This window comes from Schistocerca americana, chromosome X (genome assembly GCF_021461395.2).
Source record: "Schistocerca americana isolate TAMUIC-IGC-003095 chromosome X, iqSchAmer2.1, whole genome shotgun sequence".
NCBI lineage: Eukaryota > Metazoa > Arthropoda > Insecta > Orthoptera > Acrididae > Schistocerca > Schistocerca americana.
This window is the reverse complement of record NC_060130.1, coordinates 758258736-758285450: the sequence shown is the minus strand read 5'-3', so window position 1 is coordinate 758285450 and position 26715 is coordinate 758258736. Positions and strand designations below refer to the sequence as shown.

Here is a 26715-nt window from a genome sequence, read left to right as displayed (position 1 = left end):
GATCGATGCAGCTGAACTGCACTCAAACTGTCGAGGGAAGATAAACGATTATCTAATCTCAATGACAGGAAATAACTTCATATAACAAAACAGCTCGAATTTTATGTGAAATTAAAAAGCAAACATTTGGAAAACTCTCTCAAATCGCAGGGTGTGTCAAAAAAGCAAGTAGCATCCTACTATCCTCGTCCAGTCTTCATGATTTTAGATTTCCAGTGATTTTCCGAAATCACGTAGTTCAAATGTGGTATCAGTTCCTGTCGAAAGATTACGGCCGATTTCCGCCCACTGTTTTTCCTGGATGATTGTACACTTCGTCTCTATTGACTTGCTTTACGGCTCATCAAACCTCAATCTTGACAAGAGTTGTATAAGTAGGTTTAGAAAATTACCTATGAAAATTGTTCACAATATTTATAAGTTCGGTTTAAAGGATCGGCCACTGCCTTACTTAGAGTAACAAGGACATGCAGCGTCATATGAGCGAGATACTTCGCATTCTTGAGCTGGAGGACTCTGAATGCCTAGGGGAGATGCTTTAGTTTGTGAAACTACGCGACACGCGCAGTAAACTGTGCTGTCCTGTAGCGCACTTCAACTCGGGGTGTTTCACAGAAACCTGTGAATCACAAAAACGCGCGTCGCAGTGTATTACGCTACCCTGTTTCGCATGAATCACGTCAGCAAAGCTTACGTGATTTGCAGCCAGCTAGCGTATACAGTATTCCTTCCCTTGCAGTAAGAGGGGTATCCTCCCATCTGAATGAGTGTCCGATGCCCCATTACCATTCTGGGTCCTGTGGTGGACGCTGTAACGAAACTAGGGTAACATTAGGAAAAACTGTATGTTAATATTTTTTGCAAATTTCTTATTTTTTTTACTGTTAGAAACTCTATCTAAGCGCATACGTACTTTCCACATGCGACAACAATACAATTCGGAGAGTATTTCTTTGTCAATTTGTTCCTTTTTTCTGCCAAACTCGCGTACTGCCAATGAATAAAGTCCACCTGAATGCCTTGCTATGTATATTAACCTCCTTTATCTTGTACTTCTGACGTAAAGGACAGAGGCAGCCGAATCGTTATACAGTCTATCCCAAATTATGGTAAACGTACACTACGTGATCGAAAGTATTCGGACACCCCCAGAAACATACGCTTTTCATATTAGGTGCATTGTGCTGCCACCTACTGCCAGGTACTCCATATCAGCGACATCAGTAGTGATTAGACATCCTGAGAGAGCAGAATGGGGCGCCCCGTGGAACTCACGGACATCGAACGTGGTCAGGTGATTGGGTGTCACTTGTGTCATAAGTCTGTACGCGAGATTTCCACTCTCCTAAACAGCCCTAGGTCCACTGTTTCCGATGTGATAGCGAAGTGGAAACGTGAAGGGACACGTACAGCACAAAAGTGCATAGGCCGACCTCGTCTGTTGACTGACAGAGACCGCCAAGAGTTGAAGAGGGTCGTAATGTATAATAGACAGACATCCTTTATTTTTGTTATTCCTTGCTTAATATAAGGCTTAATATAAGTAGACTGAAGAATGTGTTGGTAATGGTAATACATTGCATCAACATCTGTACAATGTTGTAGTTTATTATACTTCAAAATATTACAAGACTTTTAGTAATAAAAAGATTGTGCTCCTGGAGCAGCGTTGCTGCTTCGTAAGCCCGCCTGTGGCATTGGAATGGATTATACATGAATTATTATTAGAAATTAAATTTTATGTTTTATATAATTATTAAACAAGTGGCAAACCTCCAGGGACTGGTATGTGTTTTGAGACCACATTAGAGTGACGATCGGCAATGATTCTAACTGGGAAAATGTAAGTTAATTCAGATGAGTGGAAAAAAACAGCTTTATAATGTTAGAATACAGTATTAGTGGTGTGCTACTTGACACAGCCAAGTCGATTAAATACCTAGACGTAACGTTACAAAGCATCATCAAATGGAACGAGCGCGTGAGATGGGTTGTAGGAAAGGCGAATCGTCGATTTCGTGTTATTGGGAGACCTACCAGTACATCTGAAACGCTGCATAAATGATGGAGACCACGTACAGAACACTTACGCGAATCATTATTGAGTACTTCTCGAGTGTTTGGGATCCACACCAAGTCAGATTAAAGGAAGACCTCGAAGCAGTTCAGGGGCACCCTGCCAGATTCGTCACCGGTAGGTTCGACCGGCACACGAGCATTACTGAAATTCTCCGTGTACTCAAATATGAATGCCTGGTCGGAAAAAGACATTCTTTTCGTTAAACACTATCAATAAAGTTTGATGAGAACCGGCATTTACGACTGACTACACGACGATTATAGAGCCAGTAACATACATCTCGCGTAAGCACCACAAAGACAAAATAACAGAAATTAAGACTCGTACGGAAGCATATAGACAATTTTTTTTCCCTGTCTCCATTCTCGAGCCGATCAGGAAAGAGAATGATTAGATGTGGCGCATGGTACAGCCGCCATGCACTGAAAGCTAGCTTGCGGAGTATGTGTGTCGATCGACGTAGATGAAGAACTTATGAGCACATAAAACTACGTACTTTATTTTTCTACTACAATATTTTAGTGATAAAGCTTATAAGTTGCATATTTTCCCGTTTTCTATAACACAAATAGCATAAATCACTTATTTCAAAGGTGTTTTCTATAGACTGAATTCAGTTTTACATTTTACTGATTATATATCTCATTAAGTTCCTTTTTTCCGCGACCCACTTGAGTCCGTGGCGCATCGAATCAAGAGCGGAAAATCGTGGACGCACCAGTACAAGTGACATACTGGATTTCACAGTACGTCTTATTCAAGCACGCCAATTGATTGCCGATTGTTCGAGTGTGTAAAGTTTCCCAGCAGTTCAGTGTTGTGAGTGTTGCCGAAAGAGCAATAGCTTTTTTTTTTTTTTAAGCTGTATAATAAGATAGTGGGCTTCAAATGTCACAAGTAATGCAGAACAAAAGCATCAGGCAGCGAAGAGTTCGTCAAATCAGTGGAACCAGCGTTTTGCAGAAGCATTTGCTGCCACATCATGCGGTATTTCACAAGGGGTGTATTTTATGGATTCGTGCGAAGCTTGAATTATTTTAATATACTTTTCGTTGAGTTAAATAACCCCCAGATAAATGTATTTCTGTCCAGATTCGCAAGTCACTGGACACCCGACGAAGCATCATTGAGAAAACAGAGCGGGGTGAGGCAGTTGTTAGCACACTGAATCCTATGTGACCGATGTCCTTGCTATTTGGTCCCATCCCCCGATCAACCAATCAACCAACAATGAAAAAACTCTATCTGTCAATGCGTGTCATTGAAACCATGCATCGAGTTTGCGAAACATGAAGCAATGCGGATAATTGTGTGTGAACTGATGAGACATACGAGCTGATTGGTAGGTTAATTTGGAAGTATCTGTACTGGAGCATTTTCAAAGAACGGTGAGTATTCTCCGTCATTCCTGTTAAATTGACACGAGCGGAAAACTGTCACCGATTCGTCCAGTGATTGGAGTTTTAAGGAATCCATGGAATTAATGATGTAACAGCATTCGTTAAGATGATGTTATTCTACTTTTAACAGATAGAAAAAGGAGCCAAGGGATTACGAGCAAGCTATTCTAAACCGATTCACCCTGTTGCGTCATTCATTTGTTACATCGTATTTGCGAGAAAATACGGCTGGTTTTGTTAAAGCACTCTACTGAATTGAAATTAATCACAATATAGCTACGGAAGTAGCCCTAGCCCGTTGTCCCATTCAACGATATTTTGTGAAATTTGCGCTCCAACGCACATTTGAACTCAGACTTTACACAACAGCAAATTTTAGATTTTGTATGAAGGCTATCAAAGCAAGAGAAGCTTTTGATTTGCTTTTGACTGAAGCAATACGCGAGGTCGTCAATGCCTTTGCAGCGCTCGGAAACGTAACCGGAAGTAAGGCCGACACAATTGTACAAAAAGCTCGTTCCTATTTGAAGGAATACGACGGTTTCGAAACTGTGTATTCTGTTGCCGCTGCTGCGTTGAGCGGTGATATTTCAGCATCGCTTCCTGAAGGCTTCACAGTACAGCATATCGCTTTATTTAAACGTGAAAGGTTGGTTGGTTGGTTTGGGGAAGGAGACCAGACAGCGTGGTCATCGGTCTCATCAGATTAGGGAAGGACGGGGAAGGAAGTCGGCCGTGCCCTTTCAGAGGAACCATCCCGGCATTTGCCTGGAGTGATTTAGGGAAATCACGGAAAACCTAAATCAGGATGGCCGGACGCGGGATTGAGCCGTCGTCCTCCCGAATGCGAGTCCAGTGTCTAACCACTGCGCCACCCCGCTCGGTAAACGTGAAAGGCTGACATGTGCTGTGGAACGCTCTTTTTCACGTTGTAGGGAAATCGTCACTCTGTAACCGACAACCAGAGCATGGTGTACAGCACTGCTTTTCCTACAAATTTTTATCGCGTGAAGTTAGAAGTTTGTCGAAGTATAAAAATAGGGATTCAGTCTAAAGGGGTGCAGGTCAAACACAGGACGAGGGTAGACCTAGGAAGCATTGGCACTCTAGTTGTAAATAGTCGTAGCTGTGTTGGGAAAGACCCAGAACTCCCAGCGCCCATAAAAAGCGCCGAAGGAGAAATCGTTATAGGTGCTTAAAGCTACCTAAAGCCGCAAATAAGTTCAACCAAAGTTTTTACCAGTGATCTAAAGGTGTTCAGAAAGGATAGATTAAGTTCAGTAGTTGGTGGCGTGTTTGTTGCTGTTGCAAGTAGTTTATCGTGTAATGAAATTGCGCTGGTTGCTAGGATTTACAGTGGGGAGGGGCTATACTCGACAACTGGAATAAATCAATATTTCTTTTACCGACACCCACCTTACGCTCCCCAACTCAGATGATATATATAGTGAAGGGTTCAAGAAAAATTTGAGTCTCATTTCGAACTGATATCCGACTCATTCAATTAAAGTTGGAGGTGACTTCAATCTCTGTTTAAAGTCGGTGATAGGCATGAAACATCGGCCGAAATCGAACTAAATGCATTCGCCGAAAATTATTTTGAGCAATTAGTTCAGGAGCTCACACGAAGTATAAATGGTTGCGATAACAAACTAGGCCTCTTGACAACAAACAGTTATGAACAAATAGTGTCAACACGGATACAGAGATTAGTGACCACAAAGTCGATGTAATGAGACTAAATGCCGTAACATCCAAATCCACCAAAACAGACGCAAGTATATAAGTTAATATAAAAGAACAGAAAAAATTTGCTTCTTGGGTTCTTAAGAGACAGTTTCAATTCCTTCTAAACTATGTAAGCGTAGACCTGATGCGACTTAAATTCACAGAAATAGTACTGACAGCCATTGAGAGATTGGTACCAAATAAATTAATAACAGACGGAACAGACCCCCTTGGTACACAAAACAGGACGGGACGCTGTTGCTGAAGCAATGAAAAAAAACCTGCTAGATATAAAAGGACACAAAATCCCCAAGATGGACAATGGCTTTACAGAAGCTCGGAATTTAGTTCGGTCTTCAATTTGAGATGCTTTCAATACTTTCCACATCGAAAATGTGTTTCGAAATCTTACAGAAAACTAAATAGATTCTAGTCGTATGTAAAACACATCAACGGCAACACACAGTCAATACCTTCACTGTACTATAGCAGTGGTAGTGCTACCAATGACAGCGGCACTGAAATGCTGTTACTGAACATGGTTTTCCGCAATTATTTCACCTTCACCGAAGAAGATGCAATAAATATCCCAGAATTCAAATCAAGAACAGTTGCCAACATGAGCAACTTAGATGTAGGTACACTCTGTGTAGCGAAGCAACGTAAGTCACTTAATAAAGGCAAGTCTTGCGTTCCACATTGCATACCAGTTATGAACCTTTCGGAGTATGCTGATGTAATACAGGGTGTATCAAAAAGAATTGTCCGATCTAACACGTCTATATTTCTGAAACTAATAAATATATGCAATGAATTATGTTTTTTGATGAACAGGAAAGTCAAAAAGTTTTTTCGTACCTTTTCATAGGTGTTAAATACGCCCCCTTGAGATGCACGGCATAAGTCAATGCGGTATTCAAATTGTTCCCACGCTGCAGCGAGCATGTCTTGAGTTACAACTTTCACACCTGCTGTTATGCGATGTTTCTATTCACTAATTGTTGTTGGTAACGGAGGCACATAAACAGAGTCTTTTATAAACCCCCACAAGACATAATCACATATAGTCAGGTCTGGTGACCTTGGAGGCCAGTAATATAAATCCGAATCATTTGGTTCAGTGCGACTGATCCATCGTTCACTAATCCTTTGATTTTAAAATTCCCGCACTTCCAGATGCCAGTGTGTCGGTGCCCCATCTTGTTTGTAAAAGAAGTCGTTCGAATCAGTCTCGAAATGTGGTAAAAGTAAGTTCTGAAGCATATCGAGATATGTGCTTCCTGTAACAGTTTTCTCGGCAAAGAAAAATGGACCATACACCTTTTCCCGTGAAACTGCACAAAACACATTAAAGTTTGGAGAGTCCAACTCATGTTGTACAACTTCATGTAGTTTTTCTGTACCCATATTCTCACATTATGACGTTTCACCTTTCCATTTAAATGGAACGTTGCCTCGTCACTAAACACTAGGTGAGGAAGAAAACTGTCATCCTCCGCCGCGCGGGATTAGCCGAGCGGTCTTAGGCGCTGCAGTCATGGACTGTGTGGCTGGTCCCAGCGGAGGTTCGAGTCCTCCCTCGGACATGGGTGTGTGTGTTTGTCCTTAGGATAATTTAGGTTAAGTAGTGTGTAAGTTTAGGGACTGATGACCTTAGCAGTTAAGTCCCCTAAGGTTTCACACACATTTGAACACTTTGTCATCCTCCAATTACCCAAGAACGAAATTACAGAACTCCACACGTTGTTGTTTGACACCTTAACGAACATCTTGCAGTAGCTGAATTTTGTTTGGTTCCATGTGTAAACGTCATCGCAACACACGCCAGACTGGCATCAGGGGCAAGTTGAGCTGTCGAGCTCTACAGCAAACGGATTTCTGCGGACTCCTTGTGAAACTATGGCGGATGCGTTGGACGTCCGCGTCAGACAGTCGGGGAAGGTTTTTTTTTCCTTTATCGTAATTTCCATTCCCCATCAGAGGCGGGCAGGCAGCAGCGTAAGCACAATGCTCTTCAGCCAAGAGACATAAATAGACAGGAAGACATTAAAACAATATAAAGAAGGAAACATGACGGAATATAGAAACAAAAAGGCGGAACATAAGAAAAGAAAGCATACAAAGTGGCGACTGTAAATTGGAGATGAAAATCTAAAAAAGTATGTTACACAAAAAACACAAACTAGATTAAAAGGCACCAGGCAAAGTACAGCCGAAGCATAAAAAGTTTTAGAATGATGAAAACAGCCACGTGACGGGTGGCGTAGCATGGAACAGTCTCGGACAATAAACAGGTCGAACACACAATTAAAACCACATCACTAGAGGACAGAGGACACTGTATAAAGGCATGGAAACACAACTCTTGACGCAGCACACTGATAACGAATAAAAACCTATGAGGATCTGCCGGGGGGGGGGGGGGCAAGGGAAAAAGGGAAAAGGAGGTGAGGAGGAGGGGAGAGAAAGGGGGATGATGTGAGGGGCGCGCCGAAGGCCGCCTGGAGAGGAAAGGGATGAGAGAGAAAAACAGCCCAGGAGGAAGTGCAGGGACTCAGGGAGGGAAGGAGGAAAATCCGCTCTGGAAGAAGGAGGGGAGAGGAAAAAGGAGGCCCTGGGAGGGGGGAACAAGGCCAGGTCACAGTTGGAAGGAAGTGTATATGTCACGGCGAAGTTCAACATCCGGGAGGAGGAGGTGCTGGGAATTGCCCTGATGAAGGGGATGGAGGGTGTGGAGGTGGAGAGAGAGAGGGATACAGCGACAGAGGCACAGCAACAGGCAGGGGGTGGAGAGGAAGGAGTAAACAAGGGGGTGGTGGAGATCAAGCCTACGGACAGTGTAAAGGTTGTGGAGATGTTGGAGGAAAAGGAGCTGGTGGGGGAAGGGGTTGAGGTCATACAGGAGGCGTGTGGGGGAAGGAAAGTGGATACAGAAGGCAAGGCGGAGCGCATGGCATCTGAGGATTGGGAGGGCCTTGTAAAAAGGGGGGGGGGGGGGGGGGTTGGCGGAGATCCAGGCAATGCTGGCATAACAGAGGATAGGATGTATGAGGGATTTGTAGATGTGGAGTCAGGGACGGCCCTGCGATTTGCCTTTACACAAACAACCTGTTTCTCGGAACTGTTCATGTCATCAACTAATGCTCTGTGCTGTAGGATGATCCACACCATACCTAGTACAAAAGTCACGCTGAACAGTTGTTATTGACCCACACTGCGCAAAACGTAAAACACCAAACGCTTTCTGTTGTCCTGACACCATTTTTACTAGAACTGAATTGGGCGCACACTGCTGCTACCTATTGGGAACCATGTAAAACTCGAGAGTTTGCCATTTTCCAGCAGGTCGTTGTTCACAGACATATCGCAAATAACATAATAGTTACGATTTTTTTAGAATCGAATAATTCTTTTTGATACACCCTGTATATCCATAATTAGCAGTCACGTACAACTGCTCGCTCGGTGAAAGATCCGTGCATAAGGACTTTAAAGTGGCTCAGGTCACACCAATACACCAATAGACAAAGAGAAGTAATCCCCTGAATTTTAGACCCATACAGTTGACATAAAATTGCAGTAACATCTTAGATCATAAATTGTGTTCGAACATTATGAAATACATCGAAGAAACCGATCTATTGATACTCAGCCAACATGGATCCAGAAAATATATTCTTGTAATACACAAATGGTCATTTATTCACACGAAATAATGAATGTTATTGACAATGATTCTCAAGTTAACTCCATATTCCTGGATTTCCGAAAGGCCTTTGACGCTGTTCCTCACAAGCGCTTTCTAATCGTATTGCGTGTCTTTGTAGTATCTTTTAGGTTGTGCGACTGTTAGAAAGGTCTCAGTTCGCAGCAATTAATGGGAAGTCATTGAGTGAAACAGATGTGATATCTGGCGATCCCAATAGAAGTGTTAAAGCTCTCTTATGTTTTGGGAGACAATGAGAATAATTGTCTTAGACTGTTCTCAGATGACTCTGTTGTTTACCATAGTAAAGTTTTTAGATCAATACGAATTACAAAATGAATTAGACAAGATATCTGTGCGATGCAGAAAGTGACAACTGTCCATGAACAATATAAAGTGTGAGGACCTTCAGATGATTACTAAAAATAATCCTTTAAATTTCAGTTAAACGATAAATAAACCAAAGTTAAAAGTCGCCGATTCAACTAAATACCCAGGGATAACAATTACGAACTTAAATTGGAACAATCACAAAGAAAATATTGTTGGGAAGATGAACCAAAGACTGCGTTTTATTGGCAAAACACTTAGAAGTTGCAACATATCTGTTAAAAATATTGCCTGCATTAAGCTTGTCCACCTTCTGCTAGAGTTTTGCCGCGTGGTATTAGATCCTTACCTGATAGGATTGACGTAGGAGATCGGAAAAGTTCAAAGACAAGCAGATAGTTTTGTATTATCGCGAATGCGTTATGTACTATTGCGAAATTGGGGGGAGAGTGCCACAGATATGATACGCAAGCTGCGGTGGCGGTCATTAAAATGAAAGCTCTTTTGTTTGCGGCGAGATCTTTTCATAAAATTTCAGTCACGCACTTTCTCATCCGACTGCGAAGATATTTTGTTGAGACTCATCTAAATGGGGCGAAACGACCATCGTAATACAATAAGACAAACCAGATCACGCGCGGAAACAGGTGTTCATTTTTCACGGGTCCTCTGTAAGAGTAAAATGGTCTGGTAATAGTCGAGAAATCTGGATATTATTTTTTTTTATAAGCGCATATATTCAGTTTTAGAGCTCAAATACCAGCACCACCACCTCACTGAGGCCTGTTCCAGCTGGCCAACTGCTACCAACAAAGCAGTACGACGAGCAGTCTGTGATAGTGGGGCATGTTATCATTAGGTCTCCGATCTCTCCAGCCGTTATTGCCAGTGGATGGATCCTGATGACCTTTATTCAGGAAGCTCCTCACTTGGCCTCACGAAGCTGAGTGGGCCCATTCCAGGCCACTCTAGCTCAGAAAAATGTCAAAACGTCCAGGGAATCGAACCCAAGTCCTTCGGCACCGAAGGCAGCAATGTTAATCATAAAGTTACGTAAGTGCACAAATGCATAACTGTTTTTAAGTTTTCGTTGTTGTGATTATCGGGCCGATACTCGGTTTGATCCCGCTGCTGTCACTTACCAGTTAACCTCTTCAGCTCGTCTTAACTGCTCCATCCCTCATTATAAACGGTTTGCCTTATGTATACAATATAGAGCTGCTGCTGCGATTCGTTCCCTCTACAGTCCCTTCAGCTTCTGTATTAGAAAGCGACTCACGTCTTAATATGTGCCCAACTCCTCTATATCGTAGTTTCATTACGGGCTTTATAGATTTTCACTCGTTGACTCGTTACAGGACGTCTTTACTCCCTACTCGATCAACCCATTTTATCTTCAGCCGTGCATGGGTATGTGTGTTGTCCTTAGCGTAAGTTAAGTTACATTAAGTAGTGTGTAAGCTTAGGGACCGATGACAGCAGCAGTTTGGTCCCATAGGATCTTACCACAAATTTCCAAATTTCATCTTCAGCAGTCTCCCGTAACACCACATTTCTGATTGTCAACGTTTCGCACACACACAGAACTGTGTTCCAAACTTATAGTCTCATAAATCTCTTTTCTGGTCTAAAGGTTTATATTTTTGGAGGCTAGAAGCTGTTTCTTTTTGTAGAAAGTCTTTTTGCATTGTGCAATATTTGCGACTACGACTTCTAGCGCCTTCCTTTCTTGTCTATTCTACTGCCGAGACGATAAAAATTCACCCACCTCTCAAGATATTCATGTCCAAGTATACGTTTACCCACTCCAGCACACCGAGAGGGCTAGATCACTGATTATCATACAGGACTCGCACTCGGGACGACGACGGTTCAACCCCGCGTCTGACCATCCTGATTTAGGTTTTCCGTAACTTCCCTTGATCGCTTAAGGTAAATGCCGGGATGGTTCCTTTGAAAGGGCACGGCCGATTTCCTTCCCCCATACCTCCCTGATTCGAGCTTCTGCTCCGTCCCTAATGACCTCGTTTCAGACAGGACCTTCAACTCTAGTCTCCCTTCCTTCGTTTTTTTTTTCAGATAAAAAAAGTAATCTACACTTCTCTCTCTGTGTAACTGATGCCACTCTGCCTCCGAAAATGCCTCTGAGCGCTTTAGGACTTAACATCTGAAGTCATCAGTCCCCTAGAACTTAGAACTACTTAAACCTAACTAACCGAAGGACATCACACACATCCATGCCCGAGGCAGGATTTGAACCTGCGACCGTAGCGGTCGCGCGGTTCCAGACTGAAGCGCCTAGAACCGTTCGGCCAAACCATCTGGCTACTGTGCCTCCGAATGGAAAATGTTTCATTCCTTTCTGTGGTATCAAAAGTCTTCTTGAAATCTACGAATGTTATTTACGTATTTTCCTAAATCTGGCCTCCGTTATTAAGAGCAGTGTTAAAACTGCTTTTAACCACATAAATCTTATAAATCTCGCAAAGTGGCCTTTCAGACTGCATTGGTGTGTGCTTTAAGTGCATGATTACTGTATGTTTTGCGTTTTCCTATAATTGGAGACGCCAATTGTATGTATGCCTGTTGTGTGTGTGTGTGTGTGTGTGTGTGTGTGTGTGTGTGTGTGTGTGTGTGAGCGTGCGAGAGAGAGAGAAAGAAATGAAAAAAATTTACGAGAAACTAATAAAAATAATTAAATACAACGTTAATGTTTGATAAGTCCTCAAAACTGATGAGATGGCTGAGTATACTAACAACCAAATGTCAGCTAAGAAGGGGGAAGAGGGAACTACCTCGGCATTCACATGTGCTGAGCTAGACAAAAATAAATGGGAATGGAAGATCGGAAATTTGAACTTCGCTTCTAGCAAGTGTCTCCATCCATAAGCCAGTTCGCGGGCTGGATGAGTCTAGTAAACAGTTGTCAACTGATACTGGTGAAGAAAGTATTCAAAACGTAAAAATAGAACACACTGACGAGGAGTATTCCTTTTTCTGGATAGAAAAGTTAATCACCTTTCCAGACAATATTAAATGAACACTAAAATTGTATGTAGGAGAACACCCGTAAACGTAGTCGACGTATCATTTTGTTGTATTCAATGCTTTAATTTCACTTTATATTTTCATAATCATTCAACTAATGACAAAGTAATTCTTAATTTAAGCAGTTTCCTGTAGTGTACAGAACTTCACTGGGATCCATTACACAACTTTTATCAAAACTAAGTAGTGCATTTAAAGTCTCTAGTCTTAGTCATAACTGGATACACAGAGGTTTTTCTTTTTTTAGCTTTGCTTGAATTTGAGAAATAAAAATAAGTGAATATAGCAGTCATTGTGCTGAAAATATCTTGCGTGAAACTTTTGCCAATTTCTAATACATGCAACAGCTTAGGCAAAACTTTGTATGTTACGTGATCTAATGTATTGCTTAATGAGTTACTTCACTTCTGTTGGTTCTGATGCTTCTGCAAAAAGTTATTTTTAGTTTATGTCACCTGCACAATTTTTGGGGGGTCGTGTCTATAAATTGAGCGTTGGCTACACATTAACTGTATCCTTAATATACACCGTAAGTCGAGGACTTTGTCTCTTATTCCTTCTTTTCTTTTGCATTTTCTCTATCACCTAACTGAGTTTACTTTATGATCAGCTCAATCTCAGATTGCGTACTACAGAGGGATTTTTTTTTTTTTTTGTCTGAGTAACACGGATCGTTTAACAACCGTCAATTATACATTTTTGTAAATTAAACGACTAATGCATCTGTTGTCTACATTTTCTCTGTTTTCCTCAAATGTTCATCAACGTTCCACAGAGGGCTTGTTAGTTTATCTCTTCTGTGGTATTATATAACAATATGGTGTCCCGAAATTCTTGCAGTCTTCTATAAACCAAACTGGATAAAATCTTCCTGATGCTGGTTGGAACACTGAATGCTTAGGAAACACGATTTAACGCACAAAAGTTTCCGAACATAATAAGTAAAACAGAAGCTGTGTAATGTCCAGCAAACGAAATAACTCAAGGCGATAAGGCTCTGCTCGGAAAACAGCCTGCCGTCAACGTGTCTTTGATACGCAAATTAATCTAGCGCAATGTAATGACCGTGGGCCACATCATTACTCTCCACAGTTCAAACAGTATAAGTTACGGACATATCTGAACAAATCTTCCAGTCGATGTGAATCAATTCTTTTCTTTTCTTGACAATTGTGGAAAACCAGTTTTGTGGGAGTATATAACACCGGTAATTTGGCTTCGTAGGGATTATTCTAAATTAAAACGGTGTGTTAGCTCCTTGCCAGCGTACAGTTGTCTTACCCCCCATTGCATATCCAAAGACTCGGACAGCTTCATCATCAGAGCTTTCACCAATCCGGAAAGCTACTCGACAGGAGATGTGCTGGAATGAATCTTCCTGAAAAATTCAAATTAAGTGGTATATGACTGGATCTCAAATCTAAATTATCCGGTTTTGAACCCCAGACTCGCACCGTCTTAAAAAGTTTCAATCCGTTCAGTGCTTAAGCTTCCGGGTATTTAATCATTCAGCCGCGCGGGCTTAGTCGAGCGGTCTAGGGCGCTGCAGTCACGGATCGTGCGGCTGGTCCCGGCGGAGGTTCGAGTCCTCCATCGGGCATGGGTGTGTGTGTTTGTCCTTAGGATAATTTAGCTTAAGTAGTGTGTAAGCTTAGGGACTGATGACCTTAGCAGTTAAGTCCCATAAGCCTTCACACACATTTGAACATTTTGAACATTTAATCATTCATATTTACTTTATTCTTTTCTCTCTCTCTTAGTCTTCTTCCTTTCCTTCTTTCTCCTCAGATTTCTTTATTTTTTTCCTTGAATATTTTGTAATTTTCACATATTTGTCAGAGTGTTATAACAAACATGTGTTGTTCAGCCGCCAGTTTGTTCTGCGCTACATATGCACTCATCTATCATCCGCAATACAAAGTTTTACAACTGATACACTATCCTGAGGGGAAAAAGAGGGATTCTAGCGAAATATCGGGATCTTCTTCAGTTAGCCAAGCGGTAAGGTGGCGTTCAGACATCGGACTCGCATGTGGAAAGAGCGTGTGTCATATATCCATCTGGCCGGGCTCATTCAGGTTCTCTGTGGCTCCTCGAAATTACTCTAGGAGACGGTCACATTGGTTCTATGGTTCCGAAAGCGATCGATTTCTTCTCCCCGTCGTTATCTAATCTGAGCTTGTGCTAGGGTTGTTAATCTAATCTTCCCGCCTTATGTAAACACTGAAAAGAAGCGCCACAACGTTTCAGTTTAAACTAATGATTGGGTACTTAAAATACCTGGTCAGTGAGTGCACGGTTGAACGCGGGAAGAGTGAATGCACAGAAAGCCATTTTTACAGGTAGTAATGTAAAACTTATTGGCTTGCAGCAATGACTGAAGGAAATCAGAGGCAACGATGTCGTGAATTCGTGAAAGGAGGAGTGGCTTGCAAAGTGAATGATGTGACAATCTCTTTTTTTCTTTTCTTTTTAGAACCCATGTGCTTCAAGAAGTTGGAAACTTCAGTGTATAAAGTGGAAATTATTACGAGAAGAAATTTTGCGCGCAACACTAGAAAAGCCTTGTTATAGGGTATAAAAAATTTCAGCAACAAAGTGGTGTTAAGGTATGGGAGTGTTTTTCTTGTTTTGAGTGTGGTTCCCTAACTGGGGAAAACGCTAAATCAGGGATGATATATACCGGTATACATTTTACAGCGTTGTGTACTGCATACAGTAAAGGAACAGTTCGGAGGCAATGATTGGATTAGCATGTCAGTGCATCCTGTCATAAGGCAGCATCTGTAAGGCAATGGTTTTTCGACAATAACGTTCCTAAAATCGTTTAACCTACACAGAGTTCCAACCTGAGCACAATGGAACACATTTGGGATGACTCAGAACGTCGACTTCGCTCCAGGAAATGCTTCAAATTGCTCTGAGCACTATGGGACTTAACATCTGAGGTTATCGGTCCCCTAGAACTTAGAACTACTTAAACCTAACTAATCTAAGGACATCACATACATCCATGCCCGAGGCAGGATTCGAAACTGCGACCGTAGCGGTCGCGCGGTTCCAGACTGAAGCGCCTAGAACCGCTCGCTCCAGACCAGAGCGTCCAACACCACTACCTTCTTTGGTCTCTGCTCTTGAGGAAGAATGGGCAGCCACTCTTACACATTCAGACACCTCACTGAAAATGTGTCCGCAACAGAGCTCAAGCCGTCATAAAGCGAAAGAGTGAACACGCCCCATATTAATGTCCCCTAATGGGTGTCCGGATACTTTTAATTAGATAGTGTACGAGCAGTTCTTTCTCCAGAACCTTGGCCTGTTCTCCGTAGCTTGAGCGCCCAGTTTTTATCGACGGCAATAAATTTCTTCAAATTACAGTGACGTATGCTGCGGAACATTTCTCTGCCGACTCATTCGCTTTTTATGGCGATGCATCCAGCTGCAGTATACATTAAAGGAATATCTCCATCTCCGACAACCAGTCATAAATTATAAATAGTGGCAAATTCCACCGTGTGTACCGGCCGTTGTGGCCAAGCGGTTATAGGCGCTACAGCTACGGTCGCAGGTTCGAATCCTGCCTCGGGCATGGATGTGTGTGATGTCCTTAGGTTAGTTAGGTTGAAGTAGTTCTAAGTTCTAAGGGACCGATGACCTCAGATGTTAAGTCCCATAGTGCTCAGAGCCATTTTGATCCACCGTGTATAGTTTAAAAATAACTGCATATTATTTTTAAGCTAGCGTCTCCAACATCGATGTGACAGGCAATTGCTTGTTACGAAACCCAAGAACTTTACAATAAAACATGACACACGCATTTCGTTCAAGATTTCGTACCACCTGAAATACTGATTTTCTGAAGACAAAATACTCAGTTAAGAACGCTCTACCGCCTGTATTCTCTTGATCCTAAAAGTTTGTGACACCTTGTTTTTATTGGCATATTATGAACAACTGGAGGGACCAGGAAGTAAATTACGCTAATTCATCTGAAGATATTGCGAAGAAAGGAGAATTTAGTTTTCTGTAATAATGAGCGATTATTGACCTTGCCAGAATGAAAATCACAGGGAAATCATCACTAACATATCCAATAATTATTTATGGTGTTTAGTCAATACCAGTAACGTTAAGAGAAAATACTTCCCCAAAATTATTTTCAGTAACACCGTATTTTCGTCACCAATAAGATTTATTATACTCAGTATCTCGTTTATCATTCGACGTAGAAAATTAATAATCAGATGGTACTAGTTTAATGTTCTCGATAACAACGCCCTATATCAAATACTAACGCACAACAAGCAGAGTCAGAACTGAATAATTCTTGCTGCAATTTAAACAACTGAAAACCCGCCAAATTCTGAAGACTCCACGCACAGAAAACTGCAATAGATACACCTGGTTAGAGCGAAGAACGGTGCATTACACGTGTATTTGGTGTGTACTGATCTTCAGTTCAAATTCCCCCACGGATATCAGGATACTATAATTATCTTCGCCCTGGAATAAGGTAAACAAATGTCACATCGAATTTCAAACGGATGTAGATAAACAATGAAAGGAAAAAAAGCTAACACATGTTTCAGTTCTTTTCCTCTACAGAGTGAAAGCAAACTCCACCGACACACTTTCGGAGGTTGTTCATGGATACTCCTAGTATTTTGATATGAAGGAGCCGTGATCTCCGGTGGTTCGTCACAAGGTAATAATGTAATTAGGATTTATTCGATTTCTTACTCCAGTTACCCTTGTTTCTGTGAAAATACGTTCACAACAGTGAACAAGTCTGTGATTTGCAATTTCCATAACGCAAAATCATCCCGTTTCTCGTGTGCTCCTATAGCCAGATGTAAAAGTGGTGTGATGTGGTTGCCGTCGCTGCGCAAATAACTCCGCATAGTGTTGCTCTGAAACTTTTCCACTGCATTCACAGACTCCCTACACAAGGTGCGTATCGGGCAACTTTTCATCATTAAAACTGTCCATATTTCTGCTGCGTATAATTGTCAACGTACAACTAACAATGTCGTAAAATCAAACCCGAGACGAAACCGAGCAGTAAACAATGCAAGCTTGAGCACAAGGAGTAAATTGGGCATTACTGTTGTTAACAGCAAATACCGTGTGTGGATTGAACTAGTTTGTTTCCAAATGAGACACGCAGTTTATACCGTCGACATTTACACTGTTGTGTAGACACTTTCAGTATAGTACAGATACGAAGATAAATGAGGGCAAAAAACAAAACGAAATGCAATTAATTTGTAAAGAGCTTTTGAGACAGGTATCCCTCATACCAAACACTCAGAAAATATCACTTAATAACATGTAAAAATTTGTCGGTGGAGTTCTGTTTCACCCTCTAGAACTAAAATGAAAGCATAATGCATCTCTTCCAGAACACGCTGAGTAGTTTCCACTTCTGTCCGAGTTGGCTGAAATGTAAGCTTACTCTCGTGTTACATGTTGGATGTGACTTACACGTTCTTCTGCAGAAGTGTCACTCCTCAGAAGCGGATTATCCATATAGCAGCATATCTATGGGAGTAGTGCCTTCAAGGAACACTACACCACACCGACTATTTGACGGGGTACTATGAACCGATGGTAGTTTTGAATTTTAAGATTATGTGCGAATGATTGAGCAGTACTTTTAAAGCACTGAAAGAAATAGAACATTGACAAAAAAATGCGCTTATTTTCAAACGTTTGAAGTATACATTCGGCATTTCTGTTTTGTTAAACCACATTTTACGTATTATAAACTGGAAAAAGAATTTTGTTTTCTACATGCTTTGTTCCACTATGCTCTGTTATGGCTTATTACGAACTTGTACCACAATATCTTCGACAGCCATTGCTTGCTTTACATAGCTAACAGAGCTCACTCAAACACCGTTTGTTGACTTACCCTCGCACAGTGTTGGTGTATGCCGACATATTGCTGCGCGGCACGTAAGTACGTATTGTGTTGCGAAATTCTGTCATATACAGAGTTCAAAACTTTTTAAATTTATAATTTAACTACTTTTACTTTTTTATGATGATAAATGCTGTAAGAAATTCAGTTTCATGACAGTCTGCACAAGTTAGTGCCTGCGACGGCAAGCAGATGTCACTTCTGCTTACCAATAATTCGAGCTTGGTAAAAATCTGAACAGGAGCAAGAACACCCCGACCACTTCGTCAGTTTTAGTAAAAAGTGATTTTTCCTTGCTGTGGGAATGGACTTGGTGTCAACTGCGACGGATAGTTCTTACGTATTGGGAAATGTTATGTTTCTCGGATAATGGTTCAAAAATGAAGCTGCGTAGCATCTGTTAGGTTTAAATAAGTGAAGAAAATAACTATTACATTTAAATGTTATATGGAAGTAAAATAATACTTTTACAACAACGTAAGTTCATATTGCGGAATATGGGGCCCGTAGTTCATCAATGTTACGGACGCCGCACGATCTTAACCCTCAGTTGCTGTACTGAGATTTCAGACACCATAGTCGATGTATTTCTCAGTGTTGTCATGAGATGACGCATCACTTTCGTACTTGAATAACTCATTACGTTACTTTTACAAACTGTGGATGGCATTACTGCAGTTAACGTCAGTTTAGCCTCGTTCGTGCAGAAAGACAGACGCCTTTTCCGTTGCTGTGGTTTATCACACCAAACCACAGTAGTTTAGTCCCTCTGCTATTACAAATGTTGTAAGTCTAAGCTGTAATATAAACTAATCCAGATGTGGTGCTCTTTTGAAACACTGGATCTAAGATGAAGAGAAGAGAATTTTTAAAGAATCTTGGTCTTCAGATGTCAGAAAGTTTTATCCAGCACAAAGCACAGTCATCAAGTAGATTGCCAAGAGAGATTGAACTGAAGCTGAAAAGGAAATGTAACACAATTTCCAATTAATTTGCCCCTAAAAAACTATCATCACAGAGCAAGTGCGTGGTATGTTCAGGATCCAAAGATAGGAATACTAAACATCGATGTGGTGTATGCAGTAAATTTTTGTGCTGAGAACACATTGTTCTAATGTGTGAAAGGTGGCTCAGTGATGAAGAAGACATCGAATGAAAACTGTTTACTCCAAATCTTACTTGTAAGGAAACTATACATTTCAACTAAAATTAGGAAAATATAAGTGTACTTATTATTTCTCTTATTTTTGAAACTGTGGACATTATGACTGAAAATTACAAAACTTTTCAGAACATAAAGAAAATAATACTATCATGGAAAATATTTTTTTTGTTTTTTGTTATTGATGTATGTTGTCGAGGTTAATTAACAATGTGTTCACCTGTTTTTAGAACGAAAAAATGAAACATTTGATTTTGGGTTATTTAAGCCCCACCACACTAATAATGTTAAAGTAGTTGGCAATAGTAGCGAAGGGCTGAACTGGCGCTGTCAATCCTAAAGTAATTATGGGCCATTTTTTTCCAGTCGCGAATACTGTGCATCTCGAAATTGTTACACGATGAGTTTGTAAGCAGCAGAGCATTAGGCGTAGAAGGGATAATGAGAAACGCACAATGAGAAAGCGAGAGGCGAACCTGTGGCGTTGTTGGCGCAGCGCGGCGCGGCGCGGGCGGCGCGACCGGCGTCTATCGGCGAGCACTGGCCATCTCGCGGTCGCGGGCCTGTGTTCACCTCGCGGGCGCGCGTCGCCGACTGCCGCGGGGCGTGGCGTGGGCGTAAGTAGGAAGCGCCTCCCCCCTCCTCCGCCCCCGACGCGTCAAGGACAGACGCCGCTTTGCACTCGTCGTCTCCGCCGTAAGCTGTGCCCTTTACGTCAGCGTTTGTTTTTCGGTGCTCCCCTAAATCGGCGTCCCCCACCCCGCGTCGCGACGCACGGCGCCACGCCGTTTGTGCTGGCGCCACGCGCCGAAGCGGAGAGAGCCGCGGCACTAGCACCGAAAAGCACTCGTCTGCTTTATCGCCCGCCGCGCTAGCAGCATTTCTAGCAGCCGCAGACGACGCTGCGGTTGTGACGCTCTCAGCATACGCTTAGGAAGGAAGCAAAAAGGATTCGAGTTTAATGTCCTGTCTCCAATGAGGTCTACACTATACGGGGTAGTGCTTATTGACTTTTAAAAACCCGCGAAGCGACGTAGATGACGCTGAGGCAAGTAATTTAAGATAAGACACCACTGGGGGCTGCAAATGTCGGGAAGTATCCCAAAAGTATCCCAAAAGTATCAGAACGCTGCATGTCATTCTCTCTGGAGAGAAGTCCTCCGAAGTAAGAGTGATTTCAGGTGTACCGCAGGGCAGTGTCGTAGGACCGTTGCTATTCACAATATACATAAATGACCTTGAGGTTCAAAATGGCTCTGAGCACTATGGGACTTAACTGCTGTGGTCATCAGTCCCCTAGAACTTAGAACTACTTAAACCTAACTAACCTAAGGACATCACACACATCCATGCCCGAGGCAGGCTTCGAACCTGCGACCGTAGCGGTCGCGTGGTTCCAGACCGTAGCGCCTAGAACCGCTCGGCCACTCCGGCGACTACAGAAATATGTGGCTCGAAAGTAGATGCTCGTCCATAGTTCCCTACTCTTTTTGCCTCCCTACATACAGTAATTGTGGTAGTTGGAATGTTGGTAGCAGTTTTGGAAGTCAGAAGTTGTTCTTGTCACTGGTTTCATGTGATATTTTCCAACCACCCTCCACAACGCTCAAGGGTTCCTGCCTGGCAGTACACAAGATCTACCTGGTCTTCGTTTGGCTGTGGTTGTTCCTTCGCATTTCCACTTCACAGTCACACACCGAAAGTCGAATTGGGCAGCTTTATTAGGATTTAAATGGTTCAAATGGCTCTAAGCACTATGGGAATTAACTTCTGAGGTCATCAGTCCTCAAGAACTTAGATCTACTTAAACCTAACTAACCTAAGGACATCACACACATCCATGCCCGAGGCAGGATTCGAAACTACGACCATAGCGGTCGCGCAGTTCCACACTGTAGCGCCTAGAACCGCTCGGGCACTCTGGCCGGCAAGGATTTAAATGTCCCAGGTGGATTTATTACTCAGATGACATTCAAGTCACTGAGCTCACCTGATAGCCCCATGCACTATGTGACTTAACTTCTGAGGTCATCAGTCGCCTAGAACTTAGAACTAATTAAACCTAACTAACCTAAGGACATCACACACATCCATGCCCGGGGCAGGATTCGAACCTGCGACCGTAGCGGTCGCGCGGTTCCAGACTGTAGCGCCTAGAACCGCTCGGCCACTCCAGCCAGCCCCCATTCTGATGTTACTGCTTCTCTACTAACAACACAATACCTCCCGCCTCCTCTTATACTACACGGTCCGCCTGTCATGACATCTAGTGGTCAATTCCACATTACATAAGGGCGACTGGATACTTTTCATCAGATAGTGTATATTTACAATTTTTAGGTTAGGATCGTGTGCATGCAACTGAATAAAGAAAATATTTGTTTTGTCAGACGCTTTTCGCCTCAATTTATGAAGGCAATATCAATGGCTGTGTGTGTTGACGTCGCTCGACATGCGCTCTTGATGTACTGCTGGGGAATCTGTTTTTTTTTTTTTTTTTTTTTTTTTTTTTTTTTAATTGAAACCCTCAGCTGCTGACAGATCCTCTACACCTCCCACCGCCTTGAACCCCCTCACTCCCTGGTTGCTCCTCTCCTCTCCCATCCCCGCCCCCTGCCACGTCTTCACTGTTGTGTCCCCCCTACCCTCCATCTCTACACCCTACATCTCCTTTCCCTAGGTGGCTTCCATCAACTCCCCCTCCTGGATGATGCCATCTCTCCCTCCATTTATCCCTCCTATCAACTCTGATCCTCACTCCCCCTCCTTTCCTCTGTCCTTTTCCTGGGCTCCCTCTCCCCCCTTCCATCCTCTTTCTTCCCCACCTCCCCTCTCTTTGCCCCCTTCTCTCCCCCGTGCCGGCCGCGGTGGTCTAGCGGTTCAGGCGCTCAGTCCGGAACCGCGGGACCGCTACGGTCGCAGGTTCGAATCCTGCCTCGGGCATGGATGTGTGTGTTGTCCTTAGGTTAGTTAGGTTTAAGTAGTTCTAAGTTCTAGGGGACTGATGACCACAGATGTTAAGTCCCATAGTGCTCAGAGCCATTTGAACCATTCTCCCCCGAGTGCTTTTACATTTCCCTCCTCTGCCTCCTCTCATTCTCCCTCGCGTCTGCCCTTCTCCCCCTTTATTAGTCCTCTCCCTCCTTGGTCCCCCCTTTTTTCGTTTTTTTTTCCTTCCTCCCTCCATGTTCTTCCCCCTCCTCCAGGTCCCCCCCCCCCCCCATCTGCCTTTGGCTTGGGAGTGTCATCTTTGTGCCGCGACTTTCGTGCAGTGTTCTACATTGAGTGTTCTACAGTGAGTGTTTTACAGTGAGTGTTCCGTGTTGTTTTTTTTTTTGGGAAGTGTTGCGAACAGCCATCATACTGTCGCTGGGTGTGCCTTTTATCTCTTGCGAACAGAAACCAGACTGTCGCTGTGTTTTTTTAATTGTGTGTGTACTATGTTACTTGTCTGATTCCTGTGTCTTTTACTAACGTTACCAACCCCTTTTGCTTTCTGTTTTAACTTTCCGCCATTTTACACTTGACGTCACCGTTTTATCGCCTATTTTTCTTGTTTCTTTTCTTCTTCCGTTTTTTAAAATAAAAGTCTGTAGGCTGTAGAGCAGTGTACTAAGCTGCTGCCAGCCCGCCCCCTTCGGGGGGAATTGAAAATCAATAAAAGGAAAAAAAACTGCCGACAGGTACATTACGTATGTAGATTGTGGACAGTTGAGAATGTGGGTCTCGCGGGTAGCGTGCAAGGGGTAAGTGCCTGCAGTCGCGCTATTCATCTGTGTCGTCAGTGGCTCAGATGGAGCCGGCACGGTAGCTCAGCGTGCTCGGTCAGAGGATTAGCTACCTTCTGTAATAAAAAACTGAGTGAACGGATCAACGAAGAACCTGAACGGGTGTCATCGGACGCGCGCCCCGAACAAATTCAACAAACAATATAGAACAAAATCAGTTCTAAAAAAAAAAAGAAAAAAAAAGAGATGGATAGAGCGTCTGCCATGTAAGCAGGAGATCCCGGGTTCAAGTCCTGGTCGGGGCGCACATTTTCAGCTGTCCCCATCGAGGTATATCAACAATACCTTTTGGCAGCTGATGGTTTCAATTAATTATCATTTATTCTAGAGAAGTTACTATCTTCATATATATAATCTGGTTTTTTTTTACCGTAGCACAAAAACTAATTTTCGACACACACACACACACACACACACACACACACTCGTTCTCTTCCACCTTGTTTACCTAAATACCTGTGCAGTCTGCGTCCTGTGTTGAAACTTGATTCTAGTCGTACAGGAAGAACAACAGCTTCACGATCAGTACAGAAAACGCACATGTAGAGCAATGCCATCACATACTGCTTTGGTATCCGCACATGTCGATAATGCCATGGCAACAGAATACGCGGGAGCAATGATTGTGGCTGCCAGCGAAATGGTTACAGCGGCCCCGGACAGGGCGCGCTCGCGCCGTGTGTGCTGGAGAGAGGCCCTGGTTACCGAGACGAGGAGTTACGGTGACCGCCGCGTCGCGTCAGTCGTGTTTTCGCTAGCTTAGAAGTCTCATCTGCTAACATTCTGCCACACTTAAACACTCGCGTGTTCAAAAGGGAAATATGCTCTCTTGTTACATTCAGTTTTCTGTTGGCGTATGTCCGGTTTCGATTGGCTTAGCACTTCGGCCGTTAGAATTCTCGTTGTTGTCAACTTAGTACAGCCTTAATACAGTAACAGCAATTGATGGTACCTTAATGAACTGAGGCGAAACGTTTCTGCTTTTAATTGGTTGCATATAGACGATCATCACCAAAAAAATCTTTAAAATAACATTATATAACGTGCATCTTCATACATTCGCCCCCATCTGACACATGGCGGCTTCCGCCGATAATCTCCAAAACGACAAAACAGAAATACAGATAAGTCAGATACGGAGAAAGTCACATACACACCACATTCGGATGTCCATTGAAGCTAGTGGAATTTACTTCTTTGAATTAAGTCTCGCCAAGTCCGTCTCACTAAAACACCACCGTCTAGCTAGCTACTTGGCTCCACAACCTAATCTGCGGTCTCTGCCTACTGAGCGTGTGCACACTCGCTAAACGGCATTACTCGTCAACAAAATCTTGAATTACTCAGCCAGAAATCCACATCCACGCACTTTCGGATTCTCTCTGTTTTCCATACTACAAGAAATAAACAGGTTGGTAACGAAGGATCACTTACTCCTAACGTCAGAAATACGTTATGAAAACACTACCGCCGGCCGCGGTGGCCGAGCGGTTCAAGGCGCTTCAGTCCGGAACCGCGCGACTGCTACGGTCGCAGGTGCGAATCCTGCCTCTGGCATGGATGTGTGTGATGTCCTTAGGTTAGTTAGGTTTAAGTAGAGAGAACACGAATTCATCCCACGAGGGCCGCCGGTAGATCTGGTTGCCGGTAGACGTGTCCATGTTACATGCAGCTGTAAATACGATTCAAGTTACTTGGCAGTGACGTATCATGCGGAAGTTACTTTCGTCCTTAAGGTTTGTACACCAGTGTATTTCAGTCACGATATTCTTCATTTTTCATTTTCTACTGGGAGTGCTGGCTCTTAGTGTATATTTATATATTCTTCGATGAATCCACAGACCAATACAAAATTCTCTAATTGCAAATCCACTGACAGAAAAACAGACTGGAGTTCATACAAAATCTCAAGGCCGACTGACCTGGCCAGGAAGCAGATGGCAAACGTGTTTCTAGTTTTGCTTTTGTGTCAGACATTGAGCTGATACCCAAGATGTGGACTCTTCAGTCCAAAACTTGAAGAATACTTGCAAATTTGTAGTGGTCTTAGGAGAAAATAAAATCGCTTTGCAATTACAGGCCAATCAACATTTTACCCACTGTATCGAAAGCTTTGGAATGCATTGTTCACGATTAACTAACTATGTGCTAACAGACATTCAACTCCCCTTGTTTTGTAAATACCTTGGCATGAATACTGATCTAAGTAAGATAAATGATGAGTTGAAATATGGCATAAAGAACAGTGAGGTCGCAATATGTGTTACACATCAGCATTTGAAATATTGCTAACGAAAGTCCAACAGCTAAATTTTTCATATAATGCACTGATGATGGTTGCAACCTACTTGAGAAACAGCCAGTAGCGTGTGGTATGTGGGAATGAAAAATCGTCTTGAAAGCAAGTTCTCTCTGCAGTACTTCAGGGCACAGTTCTTGGTCAATAGTTGTCCTCCGTGTACGTCCACATCTCGTTGGTGCTTCAAATACCATTTCTATATCGATTACCATCTAGCTCTACTTGTGTGCCAAACCTGAATGAATCAATATTGCCCTTTTTCACAATAATGACAAGCTGTGTTCATTTTCCAAATGGGTGCATAACGTGAACCTTGAATTAAATGCCAATAATTTTCGAGTAATTTTAATTTCTCCTAAGATGTGAATTCCACCAACACTTGACCTCTGGTCTTTATGTTAATCAAATACTATGAGAGAAGTTGGTGAAGAATCTGGATTTAACATTTGGTGAATATCTTAGAGGGGCAAAACACGCTCCCGACACGTACAGACAGGCTTCACTTGTCTTTATCCCATTGAAAGTATTAGAGATTATGTCCCGGTGATGTGATATAAACACTTGTTCAGTCACCCGTTTTGCTGAATCTTTACTATCCCCATGAAATACATGACATGAGTAGTGATATCTCTAGACGGTTTGAATTAATCATGAATGTTTGTTTTCGCTAGGTCTTCAACACAAGTCTACTTTAGACCATCTGCAAGCGATTCTGAAAACTGCCACAAATAAGATAGATACATAAATATACAGGGTGTCCAGAAAAGGGCTCCCTGATTTCAAAATTAAATATCTCGAAAACAAAGATCGATAGAGGAATGCAGTAAACGGTATGTTTACTGTGAAAGCTGTAAGAAGTTTATACAGCAGTTTGAAATAATAGTTACAAAAGCTGCTAACAGAGAGATGGCGCTGTACGCTGTACAGCTCATATCAGCATACATAAGTGAAATACTCGTATGAAAACAATCTTTGCAAACAATCACATCACAATGTTTTCAATGTTCACCATTGGCACTACAGAGGTGGCGCAAACGAAGAATGAAATTCGCCATCACATTTCGTAGTGTCTCAACCGAAATGGATTCACATGCCACAGAGATCGCCGATTCAAGCTCGAGTAGACCATGTCTTTCACTGTCACAGGAAGTCAAATCCGGCGAATATGGAGGCCAATCCATGCCTGCACCAGTAAATTTGGGATATTCCAAAGCAATGACTCGATTCCCGAAGTATTCCTCAAGAAAGCGA

At 42.6% G+C, this 26715-nt stretch overlaps 1 protein-coding gene across 3 annotated transcripts in view; it reads right to left on the bottom strand.

Annotated features, from left to right (window-relative positions):
* Positions 1–26715, bottom strand: part of LOC124555774 (endothelin-converting enzyme homolog) — a 400218-nt gene that overhangs the window by 266863 nt on the left and 106640 nt on the right. The window contains exon 1 of one of the 3 annotated variants that reach the window (XM_047129823.1): positions 19854–19967. The exons of 1 other annotated variant lie outside the window; for it this stretch is intronic. The gene's annotated coding sequence lies outside the window, so the exon portion shown is untranslated. Of the gene's footprint in view, positions 1–19831; positions 19968–26715 lie in introns of those variants that run through there. One more of the 3 variants, XM_047129824.1, reaches the window with a different exon arrangement.